This window comes from Equus quagga, chromosome 15 (genome assembly GCF_021613505.1).
Source record: "Equus quagga isolate Etosha38 chromosome 15, UCLA_HA_Equagga_1.0, whole genome shotgun sequence".
NCBI lineage: Eukaryota > Metazoa > Chordata > Mammalia > Perissodactyla > Equidae > Equus > Equus quagga.
In genome coordinates, this window is record NC_060281.1 from 71181973 (window position 1) to 71189503 (window position 7531).

Consider the following 7531-nt stretch of genomic DNA (forward strand, 5'->3'; position numbering starts at 1 on the left):
GCTACGGCTCCGCCCGCGGGCCAAAACACCACGGCCATACGCAGGCGCGAGGGGCGGGGCTCGGTCGGTGGGGCGGGGCCACCGGAAGCCCCACCCTGCTGGAACACGCGGTCTTGCGGTGACTCGGCGTGGGGTAGCGTGTGGGGAAACGGGTTCCGGTTCCCCACCAGGCGCTGTCCCCAAGCAGGGCAGGATGATCTCTCCCTAGATGACTCGTTTTCTTAACTCATTCATTCAGCTAACATTTATTGAGCGCCTACTGTATGTACGTGCGAGAGCACTTTGCGCGGCGCTCCGATTCAGCTCTTTATGTCTACACAGCCTGTGCGAGTTTACAGAACACTTTCAGCTTCGTTATCCCTCATTTTACAAACCCCACAAGCCTGGGTTCGAATCCCAGCTCTTGCCACTTAGTGCAGTGTAGTTCCCTTAGGGAAATTATTTCACTTCTCTGAGCCTCAGTTTCCTTGTCTGTAAATTGGTTGGATATCGCTAGCAATCACAAAGCTGACATTTTGCCAACAAGTATTTATTGATTACCTCTTTTGTGGCATACACTATCCTAGGTGCTGCAGGGGTAAAGACTCAGTGCCTGCCACATACTAAGTTCTCCATAAATTTTGGTAAAAATAGTATTAATGATAACAATAATAGTAATAATTTATTGGGTACTTACAATGTGCCAGACACTGTTCTAAGTGTTTTCATGAGACCAGGATTATTATTACCCTCATTTGACAGCTGAGAAAAGCATCTCAATAACCAACTTGCCCAACTAGCAGAATAAGCAGCCCAGATTTCAACCTAGCTTAACCAAACTATGAAACTTAACGTCCTAACATGTGCCCCCTAATATTTTGAACTGAAAAGGACACACCATCACCTATACAGTATTCAAACATGTTGCCCTGAATCCAATCACAGAAAACAAACAGACAAATCCAAACTGAGGGACATTCTTCAAAACAGCTGGCCTTGGGTCTGGCCCAGTGGCTCAGCAGTTAAGTTTGTACGTTCCGCTTGGGCAGCCCGGGGTTCACCAGTTTGAATCCCGAGTGCGGACATGGCACCGCTTGGCAAGCCATGCTGTGGCAGACATCCCACATATAAAGTAGAGCAAGATGGGCATGGATGTTAGCTGAGGGCCAATCTTCCTCAGCAAAAAGAGGAGGATTGGCAGTAGATGTTAGCTCAGGGCTAATCTTCCTCAAAAAAACCCCAAAAAACAACGGGCCTAAACTCTTCAAAAAGGTCAGCGTTGTGAAATAAACACACACACACATATACACAAGGTAGGTAATTGCCTAGATTAAAGAAGACTAAAGAGATGCAACAATTAAATACAACGTGTGCTCCTTGATTGGATCCTGGTTCCCCTCCAAAAAAAAAAAGCTGTAAAGGACATTCTTGAGACATTTGGGGAAATTTGAATATGGATTGTATAGTATCGATGTTACATTTCCTGATTTTGATACTTATATAAGAGTAAAAGTACCCTGTAGTATTTAGGAGCACGCGAGGCAGCTTACTTTCAAATGATTCATAAAAAAAATACGAATGTGTATTTGTAGACCAGAGAAGGATAGAGGGAATGTGGCGAAGTATAAACAACTGGTGACTCTGGGTGAAACACATGCGAGCATTCTTTGTACTATCTTTGCAGCTTTTCTGTCAGTTTGAAATTATTTCAAAATAAAAAGTTAAAAAAATAATCTTCATACAGGAAATCCTAGAACCTATTGTGTTAGACCTCCTATATTTTGTTCAATTATCTTGTAAATAAACTGACATTTCTAACATTGTCCCCAAAAATGGAAAAGAAAAAAGAGAGACGTGATAACTAAATGCAACGCACAGTCCTTGATTGGATTTTAGATTTTTTTAAATAAAAAGCACCCGCTTTATAAGACATTATTGGGACAATTGGTAAAATTTGAATATGAATTTTATATTAGATTATAGAGTATCGATGTTAAATTTTGTCAGTAAGATAATGGTATTGTGATTATATAAGAGAATCTCCTTATTCAAAAGAGATCAATGCTGGAGTATTAGAGGTGTGGTGCCATGATTTCTGCAACAAATTTGCAAATGGTTCAGGAAAAAAGCTATACATATGCGCACACGCATATATGAAGGGAGACAGAGAGAGAGAGGGGATGGGGGAGAGAGAGAGAGAGGTAAAATGTAACAATAGGTAAGTCTTGGTGAAGGATGTATTGATGTTCATGGAAACCATCTTGCAATTCTTCTGAGGTCTGAAATTTTTCCAAGTAAAAAGGGCGGGGAGAAGATTCTCACTTACACAGTCTGCAACCAGAGCTATTGTTTGAGTCACTATGTTATGTTATTATTGTCAGTATTTTTATTATTATAAAACCCAGATCCTCTCCCTTCTACTGCCTTCATAGCTTTCAAAGCCGTCTGTTACCTCCTCCTCTACTCCCATTCCACCACTCCAATCTTTTTCCAGAATGCAGCCCCTCTGTATTTGTCTTAGCTTCTAGGTTGCCCGTTTCATCCATTCTCCACTCAGCAGCCAGAATAACGTACCCAAAGGGTAACATTGTCACTCGGCTGCTTAAAAGCTTTCAATGGCTTTCCAATGCTCCTCTCTTATCTTTCACAACCCTTCTGATGCCTGCTTGCCTTTTGACCCCTGCCCACGCACGTCCCCCAAAACACACACACAACTTGTGTTCCAGCCACATGGAACTTCTAGCAGTTTCTGGCACATTTATTGCTCAGTCTTTCTTAGCACTGGGTCTTTGTACCAGCTCATCCCTTTTCTAGAACACCATCTCAGGCTAGGGGGACTTCAGCTCCTCCTTCAAGATCCAGCTCATGGGGCCGGCCTAGTGGCGCAGCCGTTACACGTTCTGCTTCTCGGCTGCCTGGGGTTCGCTGGTTTGCATCCTGAGTGCAGACATGGCACCGCTTGGCAAAACACCATGCTGTGGTAGGCGTCCCATGTATAAAGTAGAGGAAGACGGGCATGGATGTTAGCTCAGGGCCGGTCTTCCCCAGCAAAAAGAGGAGGATTGGCAGTGGTTAGCTCAGGGCTGATCTTCCTGAAAAAAAAAAAAAAAAAAATCCAGCTCAAACATTACCTGCTCTGAGAATCGTTCTCTGACCCACCCCAAAGCTGGGCTGTTTACTGCACCTTCCACCTTGTATGGTAATGCATGTTGACCTGTGCGTCCCACACGCTGAGATCAGAGGATGTGGACTGAGGCTCGTTTATCTTTCAATATTTGACTGTTTCATAGAAGATTATGAAGGGACAGCCTGAGAGATCTTTGCTCCTTCCCCATTCCACTTGTTCTGGCTCTTCTTACCTGTAGGGGCCACAGACAGCCAACAATGCCTTTGTTTTAGAAAACTGCCAAGATGTAGGAGAACTTAAATTGTTTGCCTGTTCCAGACATCTGTCTTTCTCGTTTTCATTTCAGAACGAGAGGGAGGCTGAGAAATACAGAACTGGGAAATAGAGCCAGGAAGCTAGAGCTGCCCAGCAAGACCTGGGGGGTCATAATTCGTACCGCCTGCCTTCAGGGCTCAGCAAACTTTCTGTATTTTCCCTCTGCCCTGGCCTAGAGTCCAGGCAAACAGGCAAGTTAGTTACCCTCAGTTCCTGCATCTATAAACCAAGGAGCTGAACTCCAAGGTCCAAATTGATGGCAGGTTTGTGTGAATTGGCTCACTAAGAGTTTTTAAGAATTTTAAATTAGTTGCTGAATCAGTTCGGGGCCCCATCACGAAATAGCTGGCACACTCAGAAAGAGATTTAAAGGGTATTTAATGAAAGGGCTATTTTCAGAGTCATGGGCAAGCAAATAAGGGAGGATAAAGTTGTCTGGGATTGGTGACCACCCCCAGACCTAAACGGCATGCGGGGGGAGAGTTTCAGAACCTAGAGAGGGTGTAGCCACCCAACAGGAGTGTAGCCTTCAGTTGAGGAACGCAGCTGTGGCTGAAACAACATCTGGCAGAGAGGGAGCTGGGGGGTAAATACCCCTTCTCCCTCCCCTCCCATCTCCTGCTGGAGCCTCTGATTGGTGAGAGCTAAGGGGCCTAGGGCGTAGAGTAGGGCAGGGAGAGAAGAGATTTTGGAGGGGCAAAAAGAATATCCAGCACAGTTGCCGATATGTAAACATTTGGGAAAGCAGATGCAGAGATCCACAAAGTATAGAATCCTATTTTTCCACAACAAAGTCAACTCCACCATGTATGTGCCTATAGTATGCTTGTATATGATGGCAGGAAAATGGAGAAAGGTGGGGGATTACACCCGTGAGATTGTCAATATGTAGCATCTGGGCGGAGTGTGGGGCAGAGGGGAAAGCGATTGAAAAAAATAGGCTATTTATTCATTAATAATTAATTATCAATCCAGAATAATCGAACAAAGAAAATAACCGTCAAAGAATGTGAGACAGGGGCCAGCCCTGTGGCACAGTAGCTAAGTTCACCTGCTCCCCTTCAGTGGCCCAGGTTTTGTGGGTTCACATCCAGGTGTGGACCTACCCAATGCTTGTAAAGCCACACCGGGGCAGCATCTCACATACAAAATAGAGGGAGATTGGCACAGATGTTAGCTCAGGGACAATCTTCCTCAACGAAAACAAACAAACAACAACAACAACAAAAAACCCACCATGAAATTGTACATTCAATGGAGACAGATCATTGTAGATGCTGTTTCTAATGGTAAGATTTTGTCTGGTTCTAGAGGTCAGTTAAAGTAACTATGATATAGCCTTTCAATGAAACACATACGTACCAACACACATATGATGAACATAGGTTTTTATTACCATGAAAAATATTTACAAAACATAAGGAAAAAAATTATGGTACAGAAAAATATCATATCTAGGTATGTTTATACATTTTTAGAAGGTAGCTTGGGTTAATATGACCAAATCGTCCATGGTGGTTGTAGATGAAGGATTATGGGTGGGTCTGTTTTCTGTATTTTCTTTTTCCTTTTTTTTTTTTTACTTTTAATTACCTGTATTTTCTCTTTTTTTCCCTAAATTAATTTGTATTACTTCTGTTATAAAGAATAAAATAAAATACATATCTAAGCTGGTTAAACAGGTATATTTAGTTTGTGAAAATTCAGAGAACTGTATACTTTTTTTCACTTTTCCAAGTATATTAATCTTCAATGAAAATACTATTTCCCAATATCAAAAAATGCCTAAAATCATAAAGAAAATTTTAGAACCAGTACAATTATTATTATTTTTATTTTTGTGTGAGAACGATTCACTCTGAGCTGACATTTGTTGCCAGTCTTGCTCTTTTTTTGCCCGAGGAAGATTAGCCCTGAACTAACATCTGTGCCAGTCTTCTTCTACTTTGTATGTGGGATGCTGCCACAGCGTGGCTGCTAATGAGTGGAGTAGGTCCACGCTCGGGATTTGAACCCATGAACCTGGGCTGCCGAAGTGGAGTGTGTGGAACTTTAACCACTTGGCCACAGGGCCGGCCCCAATTTTTTTATTGAGATGAGATTCACATAACATAAAATTAACCATTTTAAAGTAAATGATTTAGTGGCATTTAGCACATTCACAGTGTGGTGCAACCACCACCTTTAGTCCCAAAACATTTTCATCCCCCTAAAAGAAACCCTGTATCCATTAGGTGGTCACTCCTCATTCCTCTCTCCTCTCACCCCTGGCACCCACCAATCTGTGTTCTGTCTCTGTGGATTTCCTTATTCTGGATATTTCACATAAATATAATTAAAAACCACAGAGTTTTCAAATCAGTGGATTTCACATAAAAATTCAAATTTCCACCTTCTTTGGAACAAAATCTGGCCAAACTAGGCCCACATCCCCACAGGTGACAACTGGCTGAAGCTGAGTCATCATTGCCCTTGTTGACAAAACATGAGCATACAACCCCCATAATCCCACCCAGCTCTTCTCTCTTCTGTCACACTCCTGGCTCCTGGGCATTTGGGATTCAAGTCCCTGGATGAATGATTTCTCAGATCCTTTTCATTTGTAAAAATCATGAAGATCTCCAGAGGCAGTGGGACACACCAGAAAAAAATGAGAAACTTGGACTGAGAACAAGGGGGAATGAATCTCGACTTCACCACTTACTGGTATGAACCACTCAGCTTTTCCGAGCCTCAGTTACCTGCACTGTAAAATGGGCATTATAATAACAGCCTCCTCACAGGGGTGTTATGTTAAATGCAAAGCATTGGACACACAGTTACTCCCATCCCCGTGGGCAAAAGAGACTCATAACTGCTCTCCCCAATATTGAGAAACGGGAAAAGGAGGTTCAGAGAGGTTAAACAACGTCTTGAAGGCAGCTCAGCAAATTGGAAGCCTCCCCTATTACTCTGTAAAGGATGAAAGTCAGTGTTCTGAACTGAAGGGTGGGAGATGTTCAAAACCTTGGGGACTTTGGATGGTGAGGACACAGATTCAGTCTGGAAGGGATCAATGGTTGATCTTGAGTAATTTAATTTCACCCTCGGCTTATGAAAGCGATGGATCTACTGACGTCATGGTAGTTTGGCCTGAGAGGAAAGAGAAAACCCTTTTGATGTGCCCTGGGCCTCGATGCCATAGCGGCTGCTCAGCCTCCACCGTCACTGCTCTCCTCTGCCCATTCCCCAGTCACGGGAGCCTCCCATCCCCCAAACCCCAGGCATCCAGAGCCGCGGAGCAGCTCCTACGGGCTCAGAAGAACCCACTGCTGATTCTTCAGGAAGTTTGCAAACCAGTTTTTTTTTTTTAAAACCACAGCATTGCTTAAAATTAAATTATAGTAAAAATTAAATTAAAAAGCAGCAAAAGGTTAAATAATATAAACTTACAACTAAATACACTGTGTTAAAAATGAAGGTAATAAGTGCTCAAACCTCATCACTTCTTAATTATTGTACTACATTTTAGTATTGCCCATGCTTTTATCTCTTACATCTGTGTGATATGTTACTGCACGTGCCTGTCTCAACTCCAAGTTCAATGACCTCACATCAGTAGCCTGAAACTGGCCGTAGGGAGTATTTAAACTACAGAATTCAGCAAGTGCTACAAATCAAGGCTTAATTTATTGTTTTATTGATTGTCTAGGGCAGGGATGGACAAATTACGGGCTCTTGGTCCAAATCTGGATAACTGTCTCTTTTTTTCTCACCACCTGTTTTTATAAATAAAGTTTTATTGGCACACAGCTACACCAATTCATTTACATACTGCCCCTGGCTGCTTTCACCCCACCACAGCACAGCTGACTAGCTGCAGCAGAGGCCATATGGCCCTCAAAGCCTGAGATATTTGCCATCTCTTTACCGAAAATGTTTGCCAGCACCTGTTGTAGACTTTGAAAAGTGATAAAGTTCGGATCACAGACTTCAGATACATGTTCCCCCAGTGGATGCTAAGCTCCTTGAAACCTTGAAAGACGGGATTGGTTTTATGTTTGAACAGCAGCAAAAACAGTGATATAAATGTGGTCTGGATCCAAGCTCTGGCTCAGCATTTTCTAACCA